The sequence below is a fragment of the Pelodiscus sinensis genome, chromosome 10 (genome assembly GCF_049634645.1).
Source record: "Pelodiscus sinensis isolate JC-2024 chromosome 10, ASM4963464v1, whole genome shotgun sequence".
NCBI classification, from domain to species: Eukaryota; Metazoa; Chordata; order Testudines; family Trionychidae; genus Pelodiscus; species Pelodiscus sinensis.
Genome location: NC_134720.1, coordinates 41,395,100 through 41,417,413, shown reverse-complemented (window position 1 = coordinate 41,417,413; position 22,314 = coordinate 41,395,100). Strand labels below are relative to the sequence as shown.

Sequence of the window (22,314 nt, the reverse complement as noted above, 5' to 3'; positions counted from 1 at the left end):
GTCGACTACATGCACTCCCCCTCCTTGCAGCTTCTGTCTCAGAGACAGCAAGGGGGGGAGCAGGAGCTGGTGACATGAAGTGCTGGCTTTAAGCAGGCTCCCCATCAGCACTGGATTCGCCTGTCCCTGCCCACCTTGGATCTGCTGCCTCTGAGGGGGGCAGGCTTGAGCTGATATGTGTGGGAAGCCAGCTTTAAGCAGGGTCCGTAGCAATGAGGCTGGAGCGCACTAGTTGCTGGCCCTGCCCTCAGGGACAAATAGTTATGTGACTGCTATGATTTCATGTGGTTACACTACTATTTAATTACACAAACTCTAACATCCCTAGACCAGAGTGCTAAACAGCATTCAGGATTGGGCTGGTGGTCTTTTTTATGGAACAAATGCACAGCAGCATTCGGTACTTGCTCCTTTGCAACTACATTCCCCCTCATGATGCATGTGTGCATAAACACCGCGATAAAAGCACTAATGAAAATTAACAGAAGACTCTGAAAGCATATGATACAAAACTAGGCTCCATTTTCCATACATTTAGTTTCCTACGCAAATTATATATCCGGCATAGCCCTATGCAATTTGCTATTATTGTATAGGTTGTACTTCCCACTGGGTCTCCCTGGACCACAGATATTCTTAAACCACAGAGCCCAGGAAAAGGGAGGTCTGGTGGCAGGGCAGGAGCACGTTAGGGGGTACCAGCAACCCAGTGTGTGTGTGGGAGGGGGGGAGGGAAATGGGTGGGACAGCAGGGAGTTCTGGCTCCAGCAGTGGCCAGGGAGCTTTGTCCCCGGTCCTCTGCCTCTGCCTTGGCTGTGCAGCTTCAGTTCCAGCTGCGGAGCCAGGCAGCTGCTGAGTTCTGCTCCAGCTGTGCAGCTCCGGCCGTGGAACCAGTTAGCTGTGCAGATTTGGCCTCAGAACCAGGCAGCTATGGAATTCTGCTGTGGCTGTGGAGCTCCTGCCATAGTGCTCTGCCCCTGCAGTAGCAGGTCTGGCACCATTTAGAGAGCCCCGACGGGTTGGGGCAGCAACGAGGCGGCCTGGCACCCTAACATGGTGCCAGCACCAGCCAAGAGGGAAGGGACCTTCCCTGGTCTGGTAAATCCCCTTGTTTGGGGCCTATTAGGTCCCAAGGGTGCCGGACCAATGAGGTCCAACCTGTATTACAAGTTACTTTCATTACAATATCCCGTAGGGTTCCACGTGCCAGGCACTATTCAGACAGACAGTAAAGAGCCAGCCTTTTTACCAAAAGCTGGCAACCTTGCTAGCAAGACACAACAGGTGGCTGAAACAAATAAATGGGTGGGGGAGAGAAGGAAAAGCAACAAGAAAATTAGCAAACTTTTTCACAGACTAGTTATGTGCACGAAATCAAACCCTGCAAAATGTAGGCAAAAGTGTTACTTGAGACCAAGATTTCACTGCATATGGACTGCAGAATCAGTCCTTACAGGACACCAGCAGCTAATTTGAATAAACAAGTACAGTAGAGTCCTGATTATCTGACCTAAACGGAACCGACAGGTGGTTGAATTAATGAAAATGTCGGATAATGGGGATTACCTGTAGTTGATTCGGGTGGCCTGGCCTCTTCCCTCCCTACAGCGCCCGGGCGCGGGCCGGGAGAATGGCCAGGCTCACTGCCCCGTCGCGCCAGGCGCTGCTGCTGGCACCGCTCGGTCCCCATTCCTGCCTGGCCCCTTCCCTCCCTGCAGCACCCGGAGCGACGTGGCAGCGAGCGGGGCCATTCTCCCAGCCTGCGCCCGGAGGCTTCAGGGAGGGAAGAGGCCAGTCAGGAATGGGGACTGAGCGGTGCCGGCAGGAGCAGCAGCAGCAGGGACGTCAGCAGCTGGGAAAGGAGAAATGGGCCAGGTCACATGGCAGGCAGCCGGGGGCAGCGCGGGGCTTTAGTTTTGCTTTCAGGAGCCAGCTATGTCGGATCAAGCGGAATGTTGGATTAGGGAAGGTCGGATAATCCAGACTTTACTGTATTATTGTTATTTATTGCTATTAAAGTTGTGCCTAAAAGCCCTGCTCATGAAGCAGGGTACCCACTGTGCTAGGTGCTGCACAAACACAAAACATAACACATTTCCCTCCCCATTAGCGCTTACAATTGAAGTGCAATAAAACAAGAGATATCAGATGGAAACAGGACAGTTCAAGGAAACGGTGTAACAATATTGGTCCATACAATAAGCAGTATTGTTTGCATACCAGTGGCTTAAATTTGTCATTTTTGTAGGAATTAATACAATTTTTTAAAGAAAGGTTACATAATCAATATAGGGGCAACTGATGGTTGTAAGGGACGGGGGTTCAAGGATGACCACCAGAGGAGCAGGGAGTGGGGCATGTGGAGGGTCCCCATTTAGCAATGAAAGTCTTGGTGGGGGCATAGGGGAATGCTGCTACCAGAAGACACCAAGCAATGGAATTGGAGAATGATCTTCATAGTTGTGTTCTGAATGAACTGGCTGTGAGCAGGACAAGATTGTATTTGTCAAGATAAAGGAAAAGGCCTGGTGCAATAATCAAGATGTGAAATTATGACAGACTGCATGAGAGGTTTAGCTGTGTGGATGGAGAGGAAATGCTGCATCTTAGAGATGTTAGCAGAGGTGAAAGTAAGTGGATATGCCCTGGGGTGCAGCTTCAGCAAGAGCAGGGACCTATTTAAAGAGCTAGCAGGGACCTGGGTTGCAATGGGAGAGTACCTGTAAGAAATGTTAAATTACTTTCACCTTTGGATGTTAGAGATAAAGAATCGGCAAGATTTAGATGGCCAGCGGTGATAACCTAGAAAAAGGACATCAAGGTTCCAGGTCTAACAGGCAGAATGGTGGTGCTGTCCACCATGATCATGAAAGGGGGTATGGAAAAGTGCTTAAGGGGAAAATTAATAACACTATTTTAGCCACAATGAACTTGAGCTGCTAGCTAGAAATCCACATGGGGCTGTCAGAAAGCTAGTCTGGGAGTTTATTTTGGATGCAAGGAGACAAATCCAGAACGGACAGGAAGATCTGTGAAGTCATCAGCATCAGAGATGGGAACACAATCTGTATTTGTAGATAAGATTACAAAAGGATAAACTGTAGAGGAATAAGAGAAAGGACCAAGGAATGCACCCCGTGGACCCCACTGCAAGTTAGAAAGGGAAAGGAATGGATCTGCCGAAGGACAAGCTGAAGGAGTGATTAGACAAGTAGGAGACCAGTAGAGGACAAAATCACAGGAGCCAACAGAGGACAAGATTTCCACCAGAAGAGCATGACTGACTGTATCAAAGGTGGCTGACAGGTTAAGGAAGATGAGGGTGGAGTTCTGAGTTCTGGCTCAGAAGAGATAATTAAAGACTTTGGTGACAGCAATTTCAGTGGAGACCAAGGGGTTGAAGCCCGACTGCAGAGAGTCTAGCATGGAATTGGAGAACAGAAATTTCAGACAGGACAGGATTGTAAATGGTGTGTTCAATGCTTTTAGAAAAGAGGCAGTATTTGGGATGGCAAATGGGGTCTAGGGCGGGCATTTCTAAGATGGGAAAGATTGAGACATGCTAGTATTGTGAGGAGAAAAAAGTCAGAGAAGCATATTGCTTGCATTGAGATAGAAAAATAAAAATAAAATCTCCTTCCCATCCTTCCCATCCTTTTCCATTTGAAAAACATCAGTTCTCCCCTGCCCCCATGCTTTAATCCCACAAAACAATCCAGCTCTGGTTTGTTTATTTGTTTGCTTGCCACCATCAATCAACCAGGATGTCAGCAGTAATGTGCATAGCTCTGGGAATAGTGTTTTGTTAGTTAACTGCTGCTGCACAGCCAGCAAGGGAAATAAGTTCAAAAATGATTTTTCTATGTAGGTACAACTAAAATAATGTGGTTTCTCAGCAATGGAACTGAAGATTGTTTCGGAAAATTATGTTTAAAATCTGTAAGACGCTTCCTCCTATCATAGATTCATAGATTCCAAGGCCAGAAGGGACCACTGGGATCTTCTAGTCTGACCTCTTGTATAACACAGGTCATAGAACTCCCACAAAATAATTCCTACAGCAAATCCTTTAGAAAAACAACCAATCCTAATTTAAAAATGATCAGCAATGGAGAACCTACCACGACCCTTAATATACTGCTGCAAGGGTTAGTTACTCTCACAATTAAAAATTCATGTATTTCTTGTCTGAATGTGTCTAACTTCAACTTCCAGTCATTGGATATTGTTAGACCTTTCTCTGGAAGGAGAATATTTCTCTGAGGCCTGGTGTACACTAAAGGGGAAAGTCGACTTAAGATACGCAACTCTAGCTACGTTAATTAGGTAGCTGGAGTCGAAATATCTTCAATTGGGTTTTTACGCTGTCCACACAGTGGGAGGTTGGCAGGACATGTGCCCCTGTTGACTTCCCTTACTCCTCATGAGGAGCAAGGCAACTGGTAACAATGGAATAGTAATAGAAATGTAGCCGTGTTAGTCTGGTGTAGCTGAAGCAAAATACAGGACTATGTAGCACTTTAAAGACTAACAAGATGGTTTATTAGATGATGAGCTTTCGTGGACCAGACCCACTTCCTCAGATCAAATAGTGGAAGAAAATAGTCACAACCATATATACCAAAAGATACAATTAAAAAAAATTAACACATATGAAAAGGACAAATCACATTTCAGAACAGGAGTGGGATGCGGGGGGGGGGGGGGGGAGAGGAAGGAAGGTAAGTGTCTGTGAATTAATGATATTAGAGGTGGGGAGAGTTAGATGTCTGTGAGCTAATGGTAGTGGAAGTGGGTCTGACCACGAAAGCTCATCATCTAATAAACCATCTTGTTAGTCTTTAAAGTGCTACATAGTCCTGTATTTTGGTAACAATGGGAGAGCCCTCTCATTTCGAGTTAGAGGGTTTTCACTAGACCCACTAATTTGAACACCGGAAGATCAACTGCGTCAGCATCAATCTTCTCCATAGTATAGACAAGCCCTGAAGTATTTGTTAACCATGTAGAGACTTATCGATAGTAATGAAGTCGCTCCAGAACAGGAACTTTTAGGAAGGCCACACTTGGGCCTAAACTCCTTGACACAGTATGCTTTTGAAATGCATTTACACTACCTGACTTGCTGAACATATTTACTATTTTACAGCCAAATCCTTTTCTAGCATCTACAAAACAAAAAATGTATCCTATCCAATATCCTTGCTCAATTTTGATAAATTACAAAACATCAAAATAAATTGGACAATTACTTAAAAATAACAATCCCATTTTAATTGGTCTGGTAATCACGAGCTAATAGAGTAGCACAGAGTGGGCAGAAGAATAAAGAACAGCATGTTAGCATTTGGTGTCATTAGTACGTCAGAGGCTATGTACCCACAGTAGTTTCTAATACAACAATGTGACTGCATGTTACGGAAGATAATGCTTCCATCCAGATTAAGTTCATTTAATAATACAGATAATGTAGGAGTTTGCCATTCTATGTACAACATGAATTTGATAAGGTGATAAGCACTAATTCCACTGGATCCTCCTTGGATGCTCTGTAGTTACTGAACCAATGCTTGCTAAATGTTAAAAAGAAGGAAAAGTTTCTGTTTTCTAAACAACGATTTGTATAATTACTTATAATGCAACCCTGGCTGAAATATTTATTGGAAAGTGTTTTTTGTCTGTAGTGATTCATCAGTTAGATGGACGATGAAACAGTCATTGCTACCATTTATACTTTTCAGTCTTTGGGTGATGGTGTGAGGAGAAACCAACTAAAGACAGATTTTATCCATTCTAAACTACTCACAGCATAATATAATTATTGACATATTTTTATTGTGGAAGGGCTATTTGTGGCAACCCCATCTTAATTTTCATACCATCCTGCTACCTCCAGCAGTGAAACAATTACATAGTTAATAATACAGATCGCACAGAGAATGCTGCAGCAACAAAACTCATGATTTAAGGCCACAAATACTGTAACTGATTTTCATTAGCATGACATAAAAGTTAGTTTGAAAGGGAACTTGTAAGTGCAAATGAATGCAACCTGCAAACTATATGAGTCACTGAGTGCAGGTCATATTTTCCCATATGAACAAACTATTGAGCTATAATGCCAGGACAAATACCTCTTGTCCCCAGCAAGGACCAAATTAAAGTGTGATTCCACTCTGAGAAATATTTGTTTGCCTTTTTACTCAAAGGATCTGCTCTTTGTGAATATCCAGAGTAATATTCACTGACTTTAGTGATAAAAATAAGCAAGGTCGGCCTTAGGGAAAATGGCACCTTGGACGAACTTGTGTTTTGGTGCTTCTGCCCCTTCTATTTGCCCATCCATGCCCTATTGCCCCGGCCCCCACTGCCTCCCCTTCCCTCCTACCCAACTCACCAGTCTTCCTGCCCTTCCACATTGCTCCCAGGGCCGAACTGCTTGTCACCCTACTCATCTATTACTTCCTTGGCCTCACACACTATGCCCATGTCACTCCTTGTCTTTACCACAGCACCCAGGACAGTGTCTCGTATCACCCACTCTTATGGTCAGCCCTGAACATAAGCTTACAAGGCAGAGGGAGCTGAATTGTGTTCCTTCTCGTGCATCATCAAGAGAATTATTTACACATTCCCATCAGTTACATGCACCTATGCAATGAAGGCCCAGTCATCACTGAGGGTCTTAATTTGGCCTACTGAATCACCTGTTATTATTGGTGATATGTGAGAGACTCTCAGGGTATGTCTACACTACAGCGCTAATTCGAACTAACTTAGTTCGAATTAGTTAATTAGCTAATTCGAACTAATGCATCCAGACTAAAAAACTAGTTCGAATTAGCGTTTTGCTAATTCGAACTAGCATGTCCACATTAAGTGGACCCTGAACCGGGGTTAAGGATGGCCGGAAGCAGTGCCGGCAGGGCATCAGATGAGGACTTAGAGCGTGGAGCTGCTGCCTCAGGCTAGCCGAGGGCTGTGCTTAAAGGGACCGGACCCCCACCCCGGATAGACAGTTCTCAGGGGTCCCCCGCTTGCAAAGCAGTCCTGTCTTGGAGTGCCCTGAGTGCCCACACTGGGCACATCACAGCACTCGGCCATCAGACCAGCTGCACTTGCCGCAGGCTGCCATCTGCGGAGAGCGGGCAATTGGGGGACTGCAGGAGAGCTTCCACCCCCAGAAGCCCGCAGAGCCAGCCCAGTCCTCCCCATCGGGGGCTCCTTCCTCCCTCACCTCCTTCCACTTACCCTTCCCTAGCCCCCTTCCTGATGTACAAAATAAAGAAAACGTGTGGTCAAAAATAGAATCTCTCTTTATTGAACAAAACTCGGGGAGACTGGGAAAAGGAAGTGGGAGAGGGAGAGAGAGAGGGTGGGAGAGGGGAGGGCAACTAAAATGATCAGAGGTTTGGAACAGGTCCCATATGAAGAGAGGCTAAAGAGACTGGGACTTTTCAGTTTAGAAAAGAGGAGAGTGAGGGAGGATAGGATAGAGGTCTATAAAAGCATGAGTGGGGTGGAGAGGGTGCATACAGAAAAGTTCTTCATTAGTTCCCATAATAGAAGGACTAGAGGACACCAAAGGAAAGGAATGGGTAGCAGGCTTCAAACTAGTAACAGAAAGTTGTTCTTCACAAAGCAAAGAGTCAACCTGTGGAACTCCTTGCTGCAGGAGGCTGTGAAGGCTACAACTAGAACAGAGTTTAAAGAGAAGTGAGATAAAGTCATGAAGGTTGGGTCCATGGAGCGGTATTATCCAGGTGGTAGGAGTGGTGTCCCTGCCCAAAGTTTGTGGAAGGCTGGAGAGGGATGGCACGAGACAAATGGCTTGGTCACTGTCTTCGGTCCATCCCCTCCAGGGTTCCTAGGGTTGGCTGCTGTCAGCAGACAGACTACTGGGCTAGATGGACCTTTGGTCTGACCCAGTACGGCCATTGTAATCTCAGGGCTCAGGGTCGGGGGTCTCAGTGGACAACCTTAATTTTCATGCACACCTGATCCAGGGTGGCAATGCTGGCAGCTCTCGTGCCCTAGACGGCCACTTTCCTGTGCCTAGTGCGGAGGTCGTGGATGAGGTCCACGATGTCCGCACTACCAGGCGGGTGTCCACCTCTTGCGGTCCCGGGCACGCTCCCGGGAGCCACCAGCCTGCTCTCGGGAAGAGGGGGATGGCTGGGGGGCATCGGGTGGCTGGCTCGAGCCGTGCCAGGTACAGGGTCTGCTGGCTGGGTGCTGGCAGGCTTGCACCTGGCACGGGCACTGTAGCCAGCCCATGCCCATTTAAGGAGTCCGGGGCCGAGAGGGGGGCAATAGAGTTTCCCTGGTGTTGGCCAGAGTGGCCACCAGGGAAACCTGGGGAGGGCTAGCCTCCCACTAGTTCGAATTAAGGGGCTACACACCCCTTAATTCGAACTAGTAAGTTCGAACTAGGCTTAGTCCTCGTAGAATGAGGTTTACCTAGTTTGAACTAAGCGCTCCGTTAGTTCGAATTAAGTTCAAACTAGCGGAGCGCTAGTGTAGCGCCTATCCATTAAGACCTTTAGAGGCCCAAAGCACTGAAAAGATTATGGTGCCCCCACATAAGTAATTTAAAATTCAAAACAATACTTTACTGTAAAATCTCATTTTTTGGTGCCCCCTGCTTAGCTGGTGCCCTAAGCATGTGCTTAGTCTGCCTATTGGGTAATCCACTTCTGTGCCTATCAAAGTTAATTCGAACTAACATCTGTTAGTTCGAATTAACTTTGTAGTGTAGACATACCCTCAGAGACTAGGGTGATTTTGCAAGCCTTGCAATTAGAAATAAGACTCCATATTTTTACTTACAAAGTGAGTTCATTTGTCATGGAAATAACAGAGAAACAATGAACATAAAACCATAGCATGCCTAGTTTACAATCAATTTTCAGAACGTAGCTGCACTTTGGCCTTCATCCCAATGAAATTATAACATCTTTCCATTGAGCGTCAATGGCCTACCGTCTTCTAAGAATTTACTAGCTGTAGTATTATCCAGACACTGCAGTAGACTTTAGGTAATTTGATTCTACAACACATCCAACGAACATGTACAACTGTGCCAAAGATTTCAAGTTAGTCTCTAAACTTCTCTAAAACATCAGCGGAAGTACATATGGCTTTTTAGAGCTGTGGTTTGGTTTCATCAGATTATACAATTAAGAATTATGCATCCAAATCCCCCAAATTGGTTGGGTTTAGATTTGAGGAGGTGTTTAGTATTGCATGCCTTCAGCATTACTAGTAAAAATCACCATTCATTACTCTGTTAATGAAAGTAAATGTCCAGAATTTTCCTGAATTCCTTTGTTGAATAATCTTATTCTATTAAAATGCTAGTCACAGACTAAGTAACCACTCAGTGCTAAGGGTGGTAGAAATTGGCACCAAATAGTTATTGAAGCGTTCTCTGAAAATAACATTAGTTCTTTTATCACAAACTTGTACAGATGCTTTATCTTCTAGAACAAAACTGACCTACAGATCAAGTTTAAAAATATAACTGGGGGTGCAGGAGAAGGAAAATGAGCAAACACTTAGCTGCTTTGCTGAAGATGTTGAAACAAGGCATGCTCAGAAATGGAATAATGTGACAGGTAATTTGCAGTGATCTGATGTAAGTTGACTGGATGCCAAATAACCTGCTTTAGTCACGGTAATTTTTTTTCCCAGATACTTTTAGTACTTTTTTTTTCAAAACTGACTGTAATTGCCACATTGTATTACCTACCAAGATCACTGGCTTGACATGAAAAAGGGATAAAGACAGAAACTTGCTTTTTCAGGTTTGAAAGGTAGTTAATTTAGGAACAGGCCTGAAATACACTAAGATTGGATTCAATGTGCATAGCAGTGAAGTTGGGATCACTTCTTGAGCTTTTCCCCTGATTTAGGTCTGACCCCTTACTCAATATAAAAGTAATTCTTCCACTGGATATTTCATTCATACGAAATTTTAGGAATTATCAAATGGTATGAAAGCATGCCACTGAAGGCAATGGAAAGATTCCAATGGACTTCTAAGGAGATGAATTAGGATTAAAGACTATTGGATTTTAGGTTTCTAATATACAAGTGTTGAATTTTAAGTTTAAAATAATAAATATATTCAGAATAATCATACCAAGTTTTAGTTTTAACTTTGTGCGTGCACAGAGACTGAAACCTAATTTAGCAAGTCTTCAAGAAGGGGAAGATAAAATTTTTCATATATTTTACCTAACCCTAACGTTTGTCAAGGCATGAGAATTATCGCTGCTTAATATTACTCCTTTATTTTATTTGATAATGCACAAAATAAATAGATCTAATTTGAAAGTATATTGAAGAAATTTATTTGGCTTGCTATATTTAAGGACCATTTTATACTCATGCAACTGCAGGACCAGGGAGATGGAAAAGGAGCTGGTGAGGTCCCACAATGTGTGGGGACTTTAGGATACTTCCCTAAGGATATGTGGGACTGAGAGGTCACACACACTGTCTCTTTTGTGAACCTCCAAAACTCTTCACGCTAAGGATAAAATTGGAAGGAAATTACCAGGTTCCACTTATCTCTTTCCTGTGGCTATCTTCATAAGAGTGTAAAATTGGGTTCTTATATATTTCTGCCCTAGTACAACCATCTGTCCACCTAAATCTACAAGCCCATAACTGTTGTACTTGAACAACCTCAATTATTTACACAAAAAGCTTTAATTAGAGACAATTATTTTCATGTGAATTCAATTCCCACACTGTCAGAGCGACTGCTCAGGAGTTACTGATGAGCCACATATCTCATCCCTACAATTCTGTTTGTCTTGTGCCTTTCTATCTACAATGCATTAACTAGTTCCAGTGGCTTTACTAGGAAGGTAATGACTTTCCCTGTGCTCTAGTAAAAATATACCCCCACAAATCAAGAAGAAGCAGACTCCGGCTAAGTGGCTGAAAAGATTTACATTCTACTGCTAACCTAGTTATTACTCAGCTGAAAACCCCATAGCATCGATATAATGAATCCCTCAACCTCTGCCGCTAGCACAATTTTTCTTTCCAACCTCATTGGCTCCCAACTTTCTGCTTGACCTTTTACAATCTGTGTGTGGCAGAACTTCATTACAACCTTTTAATGATGCACAAATGGCACACAACACCAAGGTCACAGCTGATCCCAGGTGAGAACTTCTCAAATACCACAGAGTAGATAGTGAGACTTCAGTTAAAGAGACAGAATAACCCAGTGGAGAAATAAAACCTCAGGATTTAGTTAGGATCCCAAGAGCTGGTAGCACAAAAATGGGACAATGTCATAAACTAAGTATCTGCTCCTGAGAAAATGTTTTAAGGAAAAAAATTCATGTGTCTTGCTATCAGCAGCTAAATAAGTGAAATGGGTCATTTAGGGCACTATGTGCATGTCAGAAGGATAATAGTTCTTAGCTTAGAAAGATTCCATTCAAAGTCCATGTGAATGAGGGTTGAGAGGATGTTAGCAGTAAAATCATTTCTAACATCTGCATAAGCATTTCAGAATCCTTTTTACTAGTGAGAATCAAGTGACCCAGGTTCCATTTGTGCTTACCACTACCCTTTTTTGTTCTTGGGCAAACCTATGTGTCACAGTTTCTCCGTCTGTACAAGGGCAGTAATGATAATTATTTGCATGAAGCATGATTAGATAATTATATACTAACACGAAACTACTCCACATACACACCAGTGAGTGCGCTATTCTGTTTTGATTAATACAAAAGTGTGCAAATAATGTGTCTCAAGTTAGTGGTACCCACCTTAAGAGTATGATGCCACAAATAAATAGCTAATACTCACTGCATGTAGCATAATGTAATTAGTGTCACCAGTGATTGCAGTGATTTACAAATATAGCAGATAGTAGGAAACAAGTCTACCATAATAGTTTGGTTTAGATGCAGCATTTGATCTTTCCGATTCACTATGACATGGGGCATTTCCTTTCTATATGTATTGAATGCCATATACAAACATGGAAAGGGATAATAAATGTACATTATGTCTTGATTCTCCTTTCACTTACACTGGGGAAATCAGAAATAACTCTACCAAGGCCAATGCAGTTAAACAAATACACAAACAATCTCAGAGAGAACCAGGCACCAAACACCACATGCATTTTTCATATAACACTGGAGACATGATTGCCAGGACTGGGTATAGCACCCCAACATTCTACTCCCAGAGCATAGACTGATACATCTCATTGTCACCTTGACCAAATCATTTAATACGACAGTGTTTCCATGTATCCATTTCTAAAGCTGCCTACCTCTTCAGGATGAGGATTGATAAATACTTATTGAACATGAATTTGTTGAATATATTATTCTCTAAAAGTGCAAAGTATTGCAGATTCTAATTTTCCTCTAAAACATTGTTATTAAAAAGGAAATAATTTAAGCCAAACACCATGTCTTGTATTTCTACAATTTCTACATCTGTTCTCAGTCCACACTGCTTAGAGGTCAGCAACTGCAAAATAAGAGGAGACCTTAATTAATGACAACTGAAAGCTGCTGCCTCTGGAACAAGGATTATGATGGCCAAAATCTACCCTCATTTTCACTGAGTTGACAGTCAGTGGAGTGGCTGCAATTAATCTGGATTTACACCAATGTAAACAAGAGCAGGATTTGGCCCTGTTGCATAATTCACTTTGGATAAATGCATGGGGTCAAAATTGTGCCTTTTATAAATTAGCTGAAAAGGTGTGGGTGATATGCCAGGGAAGGAATATATATAAACTGTACGACCTGCAAAGGTGTACTGAGAAGCATCATGTCTTAGAAACCCATTGAAACACAATGCCTTCCCTGATCTCCCTTTTCTCTAGAATGTTGTGGAATCTAGTTAACTTTGTATTTAATTATTTTAGAAAACTGATCTATTGTGTGATAAATAGAAATTGATGTAGGAGCATGAATGATTAAAAAGGAAACAACTAAGTCAATACATCTCGGGCATCACTAGATTTGCTATTGGCAATTTAAGGCTTTTGCTCTGATATCACTGTTCTGCAAATTAGGTGTAACTTCTCTGAAGTCGTGAGAGTGACAGTAGCACAGCTTAGCCAATCTGATGAGATGAAGGAAACTGCACCCAACAAAGGATTTTTTTTGTCTGGCATATTCGTAGAACTATTTTTGTTGTCTCAAACATTTCTTGCCACTTGAAATTTATTCGTTGCTCGGGCTGTTCTGATTTGGTCCCTATATAATCATGCTATTCCAACGTACACTGCCTTAATGACATGCCCTTCCTTCCATTTATTTTATGTATCCCTTTTGGTTTTTAGACAGCTAAAAAGTTCCTTGTATAGCCACATTGGTCTCCTGTGGATCTTCTTATATCTGCTCTGCATTGGAATGGCTTGACAGTGAGCCTCTTCTATTACATCTTTTAGGAATTGCCAGCCCCTTCCAGATCCTTTTCTTCCTAGTTGGTCTCTCCATGGAACCTTGCCTACTATTTCTCTGAGTTGGTTGAAGTCTACCTTTTTAAAGTCCCTGTTTTGCTGTCCTCATCATATAGGAGACTGAACATTCTGTAGAGCTTGTTAGGGATGATTGTGAGTTTCAAGATCAAAGTAATTCCCTTTAAACACAGTCAACGCAGCCTTGATATCCACCAGTACAATGTGAATTGGGTGCTTGCATTCTTGTGCTTTCTTGATAAGTGGGGACACTGAAGATTTCCTCATCTGTGTAACAACCAGAAATGTAAACAGCATTCAGTGACCTTCGCTTTCTTTTTAAGATATCAGTGCCTTGGATCAACAATACAGAAGCATAGACTTTCCCCAGAATGCATAGAAGTATACTATTGTAATAATTACAACACTGTCATTTGTTTTATATTTATCATGAACAATAATGCCTTTTTTTCCCCAGTCAAACAGGACTGACTCTATTCTATGCATATGTCACCTAAAACAGTAGGATGTTCTCCATGCTCAGCATATGGCACTGATAGCCTCTTTACTGCTAAATTATTAAAACTATTCCATCTCCTTTTCCTTCTAGGAAAAGGGGATTTCTCTTCCCATGCCTGGTGTTTAAAATATACTTATTAGATCTCCCACATCTGTGCAACCCTGCTTGACAAATCAGTTGGATGCTCCTTTTACAGAATAGAGCACAGCCAGTGAATACATAGCTCAGAAGCAAGCCTGAACCAATCAACCCTTCTAAATTTTGTTGTGATAAAAATACCTAAGTTATGACTTACTTCTCTTCTGTTCTAATTACAATTTAAGACCAATTTAAATCCAATTAAGTTCTTGGAGGCTTTCTTTCAGTCATTAATAGGCTCTAAATTACAAAAATATAAGACACCATGGAACATCAATCTACCGTCACAATACTTTCGGTAGAGTTGTCATGAAATTATAGAAGGATAACAAAATGATTGGATGTAATTAGGCAGGAGGAAAATAGGACCCATCTCAAAATGTCAATCAGCAAGTAATTAATCTTAATATATGAAAATGAAAAAAGTGTGGTTTAAAAGTCTTGTTATGATGAACAAACCACACACTCCCTAGAGAAACTAAATCATTCTGAGATAAACTGGAATTTCCTGTATTATTAATGTGATCAATTTGATGTTTACCATACTACATAACAAGATTGCTAGGTTTATTACAAAGGAGAATTGGTTTCAAAAATCCACAGTATATCATTTGTACTGGCAAATGGTACACATTCAAAAAATTTAACTGATTGGGAAAGGTACAATAAGAATCTTCAAACTTGTGTTCAGAGTGTCTGTGTTATTTAGATGCACTTGTAAAGCATTTATCACTAGAATATCTTAGAATTAGAGTAAGATTAAATCTCAGTGGATACGTCTAGACTTGCTTTCATTTTCGAAAGATATGCAAATTTGGTGGCAATTTGCATATCTTCTTCTGATTGCTTTTTTGAAAAAGACGTTTTTTCGAAAAAGCAATCAGTTTAGACGTGGTTCTTTCGAAAACCCCTTTTTTCAAAAGAACCTGTAAACCTCAATTTTTGAGGAAGAAGCTTCTTTCAAAAAAGTGATTGGAAGAAGATATGCAAATTACCGCCAAAAGTGAAAGCAAGTCTAGACATACCCAGTGAGAGTGGCACCCAATGCTCATTATTGATTTTGGTATAAAAGGACCCCAATTTTGAGCACCATGTCAATCCACTACGCCACTCTAGCTTTAATTTTGGGGTTTTACTTCTGAGTGTGACCAGTTCCAGTAGTGATTCCTTGGGAATCACAGACTGACTTGAAAATAACAAAGGCAGCGTTTCTCTTGATTGCCTTTAAGGTGGTGTTCTGAAGCCATAGTTCTGTTGCTGAGATGTTTAATACATGACGTTATGATTCTGTGCTTAGACTCAGATTATAAACATAGCTAAAGACAATCCTGCAAGATATTGAGCACATTCAAATCCCAAAGCAAACAGTAGGACTTGAGGGTACATCGAGGTGCACAAGAAGTGCTCTGCATTTTGAAGAACTAGGCTGTACGGGCATGATTTTACTCTTACTTAATTCAACAGCAAAAGTCCTCTGCCACTTAACGGGAACAAATTAGGATCAAAAGTCATCCTCCAAAATTGCTGGCAAGGTTACTATATGTCTATAACTCAACGTTCAGATAATCAATTTGGACTTATCATATAGAAATTTTTCCTGTCAAGAGTAGCTAGTGTAGGTCCCACTTCAGCAAAAATATTTAAACATATGCAAATCAGAGCCCTACAGACTACTGCTCTATGTACTAACACACAAACTAGCAGTTTGCACCTATGATACCAAGTCATATAAAGAACAAGAGCTTCAGAGAGTAGCTGAGTTAGTCTGTTACAAAAAAAAACAAAACAAATGGTCTGGTAGCACTTTATAGACTAACAAACCATGTAGATGGTATCATGAGCTTTCGTGGGCTCTGGTCATCTGAAGAAGTGGGCTGTGCCCACGAAAGCTCATGATACCATCTACATGGTTTGTTAGTCTATAAAGTGCTACCAGACCAATATAAAAACCAGTACTTTTGCTCTCTATATATCACTATATATCCTTGCTGTTCAAACCCTGATAAAACCAAATTATGGACAAATACAATTTAATTGGCTTCCACAGTTTGATTTTCTGAAACTATTGTATCTAATATGCAATACAACCTTTCAACAGCTTTGTTATATTCAAGACTTTTGTTCTATAAGAAGTTAGCAAACCTAATTCCCATTCAAGTCAGTAGAAGGCCCAATATCCCAATAGAGAGGATTGTAGATCCCTGGTATACACTCACTGAATTTTATTTTTTAATTGGAATTCTCCTTAATTACTACATGCTGAAAGAATTTCAGTTCTCTTGCTGAACATGGTGGCAACAGCCACTTGTGGAAAACCTGAAAACTGTGCTTAACTCCTTGAAGTATTCACAGAGCTGTATCAATACCAGCTAATTTGAACAAATGATCTCCCAATGCGTTTCATTTCTACAAGGCTCTAGCTAGAAAAATCACTACAGCAATATGATTTAGAACATGCATCATATATTTACAACAGGAAGAAATTGTTTTCAAGTGTCTTGCATAAGCAGCATGTATTTTCTGCCAAGGTGATATTATTACAATAATGCCCTATCTCTTAAGCTACGTCTACACTGGCATGAATTTCCGGAAATGCTTAAAACGGAATACTATTCCGTTTTCAGCTTTTCCGGAAAAGGAGCGTCTACATTGGCCGCGGAGTTTCCGTGATAACGATGCGCTTTTCCGGAAAAGCGCGTCTACATTGGCGGCGCGCTTTTCTGGAAAAGCAAAAAGCCCGGAACCATTTTGAAAAGGGCAAAGGCCACCAGACCTTTCCAGGGGCGGGGCCGGAGCTCCGTCCAGACGCGTGGTTAAAGGGATCTCGCTGGGAAGCTGTTGTTCTCGTGCTCCCGTGCCTTGTGACCTCTGCCAGGGACTGGCATCCTTCACAGGGTCGGTGGTTGCCCTGTGAGTTTTGGGGACACCACCCTTTGGCCCCCCAACTGCTTTTCCTGGCATTTTCTTTTTTCTGCCCTGCTCTGTCTGCTATGGAGCCGTGGGTGGCCATGTACCTGCTCGGGCCCCTGTTGGACCTGTACAGGTGCCTGGAGCTTGTGCTGCAGGCTGGTGCCCTGGTGTTCATGTACCAGGAGGCAGAGATCGCCTTGGATTCCCTCACCAGGGAGGTCCTGGCAACCGCGTGGCATCAGCACCTGACGATAGACCGGCCCATCTGGACTTTGGAGACGAGCACCGACTGGTGGGACCGTGTGGTCCTCGGACGATGGGACGACTACCAGTGGGTCCGGAATTTTTGGATGCGGAAGCGGACCTTCTTGATGCTGTGCACCTGGCTCACCCCTGCGCTGCAGAGAACCGCCACCCGGCTGCGGGCACCCATCCCCGTCAACAAGAGGGTCGCCATCGCACTGTGGAAGCTGGCCACACCGGACAGCTACCACTCAGTGGCACACCAGTTCGGGGTGGGAAGATCCACCGTTGGAGTGATCGTCATCCAGGTAAGTCCCAGGGGGAGTGGGATGGGGGGAGGGTGCTCCACTCCAGGCCCAGGGACACCCAAGACTCCAGGCTGGGTCGCCCAGGGGTTTCGGCCGTCCCTCCCTTGCACAGGCCCGCTGGTGGGGGGGGGGGCATGGGGCGAGGGGGGGGCCCTGGCGTGTGTGTGTGTGTGTGTGGGTGTGTGTGTGTGAGGACAGAGGGAATCAAGGGGGGGACCCAAGGGAGTGCACACTCACCCCTGGCTGTATGTAATGTGTTCCCTTGTGTTTCTCGGCACCCTTCTGCAGGTCGTCCACGCCATCAACGACGTCCTGCTCCCGAGAATCATCCGCCTGCGCGACGTGGATGATACCATGGCCGGCTTCGCTGCCCTCGGGTTCCCCAACTGCGGGGGAGCCCTGGACGCCACCCACATCGCCATCCGGGCCCCGGAGCATCGAGCAGCCCACTTTATGAACAGAAAGGGGTACTGCTCCATCATCCTGCAGGCCCTCGTGGATCACCGGGGCCACTTCCTGGACATCTACGGCGGCTGGTCCGGCCGGGCACACGACGCCCGCATCCTCCGGAACTCAGGACTGTTTCAGAGGTTGGAGGTGGGCACCTACTTCCCGCGGCGGGACTTGACTGTCGGGGATGTGCCGATGCCCATCTGCATCGTCGGGGACGCGGCCTACCCCCTGATGCCCTGGCTCATGCGGCCCTACACAGGGCAGCTGGACCAGAACCGGGCCCGGTTCAATGACCGCCTCAACAGGGCCCGAAACCCAGTGGAGCTGGCGTTTGGACGCTTAAAAGCCTGCTTCCGTTGTTTGCTCACCCGTCTCGACATGGGTGAGCAGAATGCAACGGAGGTGATGGCCGCGTGCTGTGTGCTCCACAATATTGTGGAGCGCAGTGGGGAGGCCTTCCTCCCTGCATGGGTGGCAGCTGAGGCACAGACCTTGGGCCAGCCCGACACAGCTGCCATCTGCCAGGCACGCCAGGAGGCGGTGCGCATTAGAGAGGCCCTGGTGGATATGTTTGCCCAAGCCCCGTAGCAGGGTCGCTTGGGTCACCCCAGAGTACTCCGTCCCAGCTCCTACCCTTCCCTACCTCCTCCCCTTACCTCCCCCCCCCCAATAGTATAGTAAAGCGTCGGGTCACAGCACATTGCGGCCATCATCGAGTCTGTTCGTCGGGTGCGTCGGGCATAGTTAGGTTTTTCCTTTTAAGTTAGGCTAGGGTTTAGGCCACCATCGCCGTCCTGAAGAACAGCCAACAGGATTTGGGACTTGTGCGGAAGGCTCACATCAGTGCCATCTTCGATGGATCTCCTGGCTCTTCCTCTCCTGAGGCCCGGAAGGCCCAAAGGACTGACATGGCCAGCTTCACCGTCATCGTCCATCGAGGGATCTCCTGGCTCTTCCTCTCCTGAGGCCCGGAAGGACCAAAGGATTGACGTGGCAAGCTTCGCCGTCATCGTCCGTCGAGGGATCTCCTGGCTCTTCCTCTCCTGAGGTCCGGAAGGACCAAAGGATTGAGGTGGCCAGCAACACCACAATCATCCTCCCTGCGCCTAACTATGTTTTTGAATCTGTACTGTACTGCATCTTTTAACCATTTTTTTTCTGCTTGTTTGTTGCTATGTAAATATAGTTTCTGGTTTACATCTTTACTGAAAAGTCTCAGTATTTCTTTATGCGCCGCAAACCAATGACCACTGAAAAAGGGCCCCCCCGCCTGGTGATAGAGTCATGAATTTGTTGTCCACAGTTTGTAACCCTCTTAAATTGAAGTGGCTAATTGGCATCTCACATAATTTCTGTACAGTTACTAGAGGAACACAATAACCACACAAGATTCAAATGAAAACAGAACTTTTTATTTACAAAGGAGAGGGGGGGACCTTTACCTGGGAGAAGGAGGGGGGGACCTTTAACTGGGAGAAGGAGGGAGGGGACCTTTAACTGGGAGAAGGAGGGGGAGGGCAGTTACTGGGATGGGTGGCCCCTTCGAGCGCCCCTCTGGGGGCGGACCTGCCCACGCTGGGCAGACCGCGTTGGGGCAGCCTGCACGCTGAGGTGCCCACGAGTAGGAACACGAGTAGAAGCACGAGAAGGAGCATGAGTAGGAGCACGGTCAGGGTCAGGAGCAGGAGCACTTAAGTGTCCTGCCGCCACTCCTGGTCCCCCTGCACACGCTCCGCAATGGAGGTCTGGATCCCCTCCACCACGGTGACATGACGCCGAAGCAGCTGGTCCCGGTGTCGGAGCCTGGGCCTCCGGGCTTGGGCAGCTGGGGGTGCCGCTGCTGCTGGAGTCGCGGGTCTGGTGCTGGGTCCCGCTGCAGGGAAGAGAAGAAAGGATGGGTCAGTCAGGCAGGCCGTCCACTGTCCGCACACCTCCATGCCCTCCACCCCGGAGCCCAGGTGACCGCACAGTTGTGGCTTGGGCCCACTCAGTTCCCCTCCTGCTCCCGTGTTGTATGTTGGCAAGAAGGACCGCCCCTGGGAGTAGGGTCCTCCCTGCAGTATTGTAAGCACCGGTCTGTATCCTGGCCCCGTGCAGGGCAGGAGGGTGCTTGTACTGTGTTCACCTGTGGAACTCCCTGCCGGTGGACACTGTGAAAAGCTTAGGGCTAATCAGTGGTGTTTGACAGGGAGTGAGATGCATCCCCACGCAGTGCCTGGGAGCACACCTGTCAGTGGTGGTCTGGGCTCTCAGATCCCCTCACGTGGGATATCTCCTGGTCAGAACCAGAAGGGTGACTGGGTGGGGGGATGTCCCATCCTTGCAGCAAAACTCAGGGGCCCTTCTCCCTCCCACTATCCCTCCCGCAAGCCTGGTAGCCCAGGGACAGGTGTGGCCGCAGTGGGGACTTCCCTCGGGGAACCTGGCAAGGCACTGGGAGCAGGTGAGGGGCTCGGTGGCGGTCCACGGTCACAGGACTGTGACGCTGCGCTTATCCCAGAAGCAGCTGGCTGTGCCTCACAGCCAGGCCTGGGACAGTGTGCCGTTCCCTGTGCTGCACCCCTTGGTGGAGCAGCAGGCTCTGGGCTGAGTCCCTGGGGCCCTGGCCGGTTCCAGCCGGCATCCACCCTTCCCCCTGGTCCCGCCGAAATGTGTGTGAGGAGCACGGTCCCAGGCATGCCCTGCAGCTGCCTGCCACGGCCACCTGCCGCTCAGTCACCAGGCTGCACGTGGTTGCACGTGCTGCTAACTGCCTCATGCTATACAGCTTGCAGCTCATGTGGCCTGAGTGACATGCTCTTCCCCTTCCCCCCTCTGGGCACCTGGCTCTCGCTCCCCCCCGCCCTCCGCCCCCCGCCCTTTGGGAGTGTAACCTTCAAAGACTCACCAGTGGGTTCCTCCCTGGCCACAGAGGAGCTGCTGGAGGGGGCCTGCTGGGTGGCAACGCTGGCCTCCTCTTCCGACGCGCCACCACTGTCGTCTCCCTCCTCCGGCTCGGTGGGACGGTTGATTGGGGCGTACTGGCAGGTGTCTACGGGGACAGCTGGGCCTTGCGGGGCTGGCTCGCCCAGAAATGAGTTCAGCCGCTCAAAATAGGGGCAGCCATCAGGTCCTGCTCCCCTCCCCTCCGTGGCCCGCACGTACCCCAGCTGCAGCTCCTTCACCTTCGAGCGGACCTGCTCGCAGTTGCGGCTGGGGTGGCCTTGCTGAGCCAGGTTCCGGGACAGACGAGTGTACAGCTCGGCATTCCGGCGGCGGGACTGCAGGTCGTGGAGACCCTCCTCCTCCTCCCACAAGTCCAGGAGGGTCTCCAGCTCCCTGGGGGTCCAGGATGGGGCCCTGCGTTTTCGGCCCCTGGGGGCTTCCTCCCCTGCCCCAGGTGACGGTGGCTGACGACCACCTTGAGCTGCCATGCCTGCGCTGAGGTGGCTGGGCAGCACAGTTGCCACGTGGCAGAGCTGGGAAGGGAGGTCTCCGGGGGGCTCCTGCCACGTGCGGCCAGTAGCGTGCGGGCTCTTTAAGCCCTTGGGTAACGCGGAAGTCCGCGGCTTCTACGGGGTCTCCCGCCGTCCAAACCGCTTTTTTACGTTTCTTCTGCTTTTCCGGAAAAGCTGTCTACACTGGCCCTTTTCCGGAAAAGCTTTTCCGGAAAAAGGACTTATGCCCGAGCGGGAGCAGCATATGGTTTCCGGAATAGCGGCTGATTTTGTACAGTACCGCGTCGATGCTTTTCCGGAAATTCAAGCGGCCAGTGTAGACAGCTCGCGGCTTATTCCGGAAAAGCGGCTGCTTTTCCGGAATAAGTGGCCCAGTGTAGACACACCTTTAGAGTTTCTGTTTTAATCTCTTTTAGACAGGGCAATGAGAAGTTGGTTGTAAGCATCTTATTACTTCAACTACTTAGCTAACATTTCCATTTGTGATGGACAGGCTACTATTGGGGACACTGCCTTTTAGAACTGTACGGATATTCTGATACAGACAACATTGAGAATCTAATTAGAAGTTTAAATTGCACTCTCATGTATGCAGCAATGAAAAATAATCAACACACTGAGGCTGTCTACACCACAGGCTTCTTGCACAAGAAGCTTTTTGTGGAAGAGTCCACACTGCAAAAGTGCATTGAAAAAGTGATGCGCTTTTGTGCAAGAGAGCGTCCATACTGCATGGACAATCTCTCGAAAGGAAACTCTGATTGCTATGTACAGAATGGCCACCAGGGCACCTGTGCTTTTTTCTATTACCGTTTTTTGAGCAAAAAACCCCTGTTCCCAGTCCACACACAA

General features: G+C 46.1%; 1 protein-coding gene across 11 annotated transcripts in view; it reads right to left on the bottom strand.

Moving 5' to 3' along the window:
• The window catches only part of NLGN1 (neuroligin 1), a 676,946-nt gene that overhangs the window by 161,216 nt on the left and 493,416 nt on the right, over window positions 1-22,314 (bottom strand). The window lies entirely within an intron of this gene.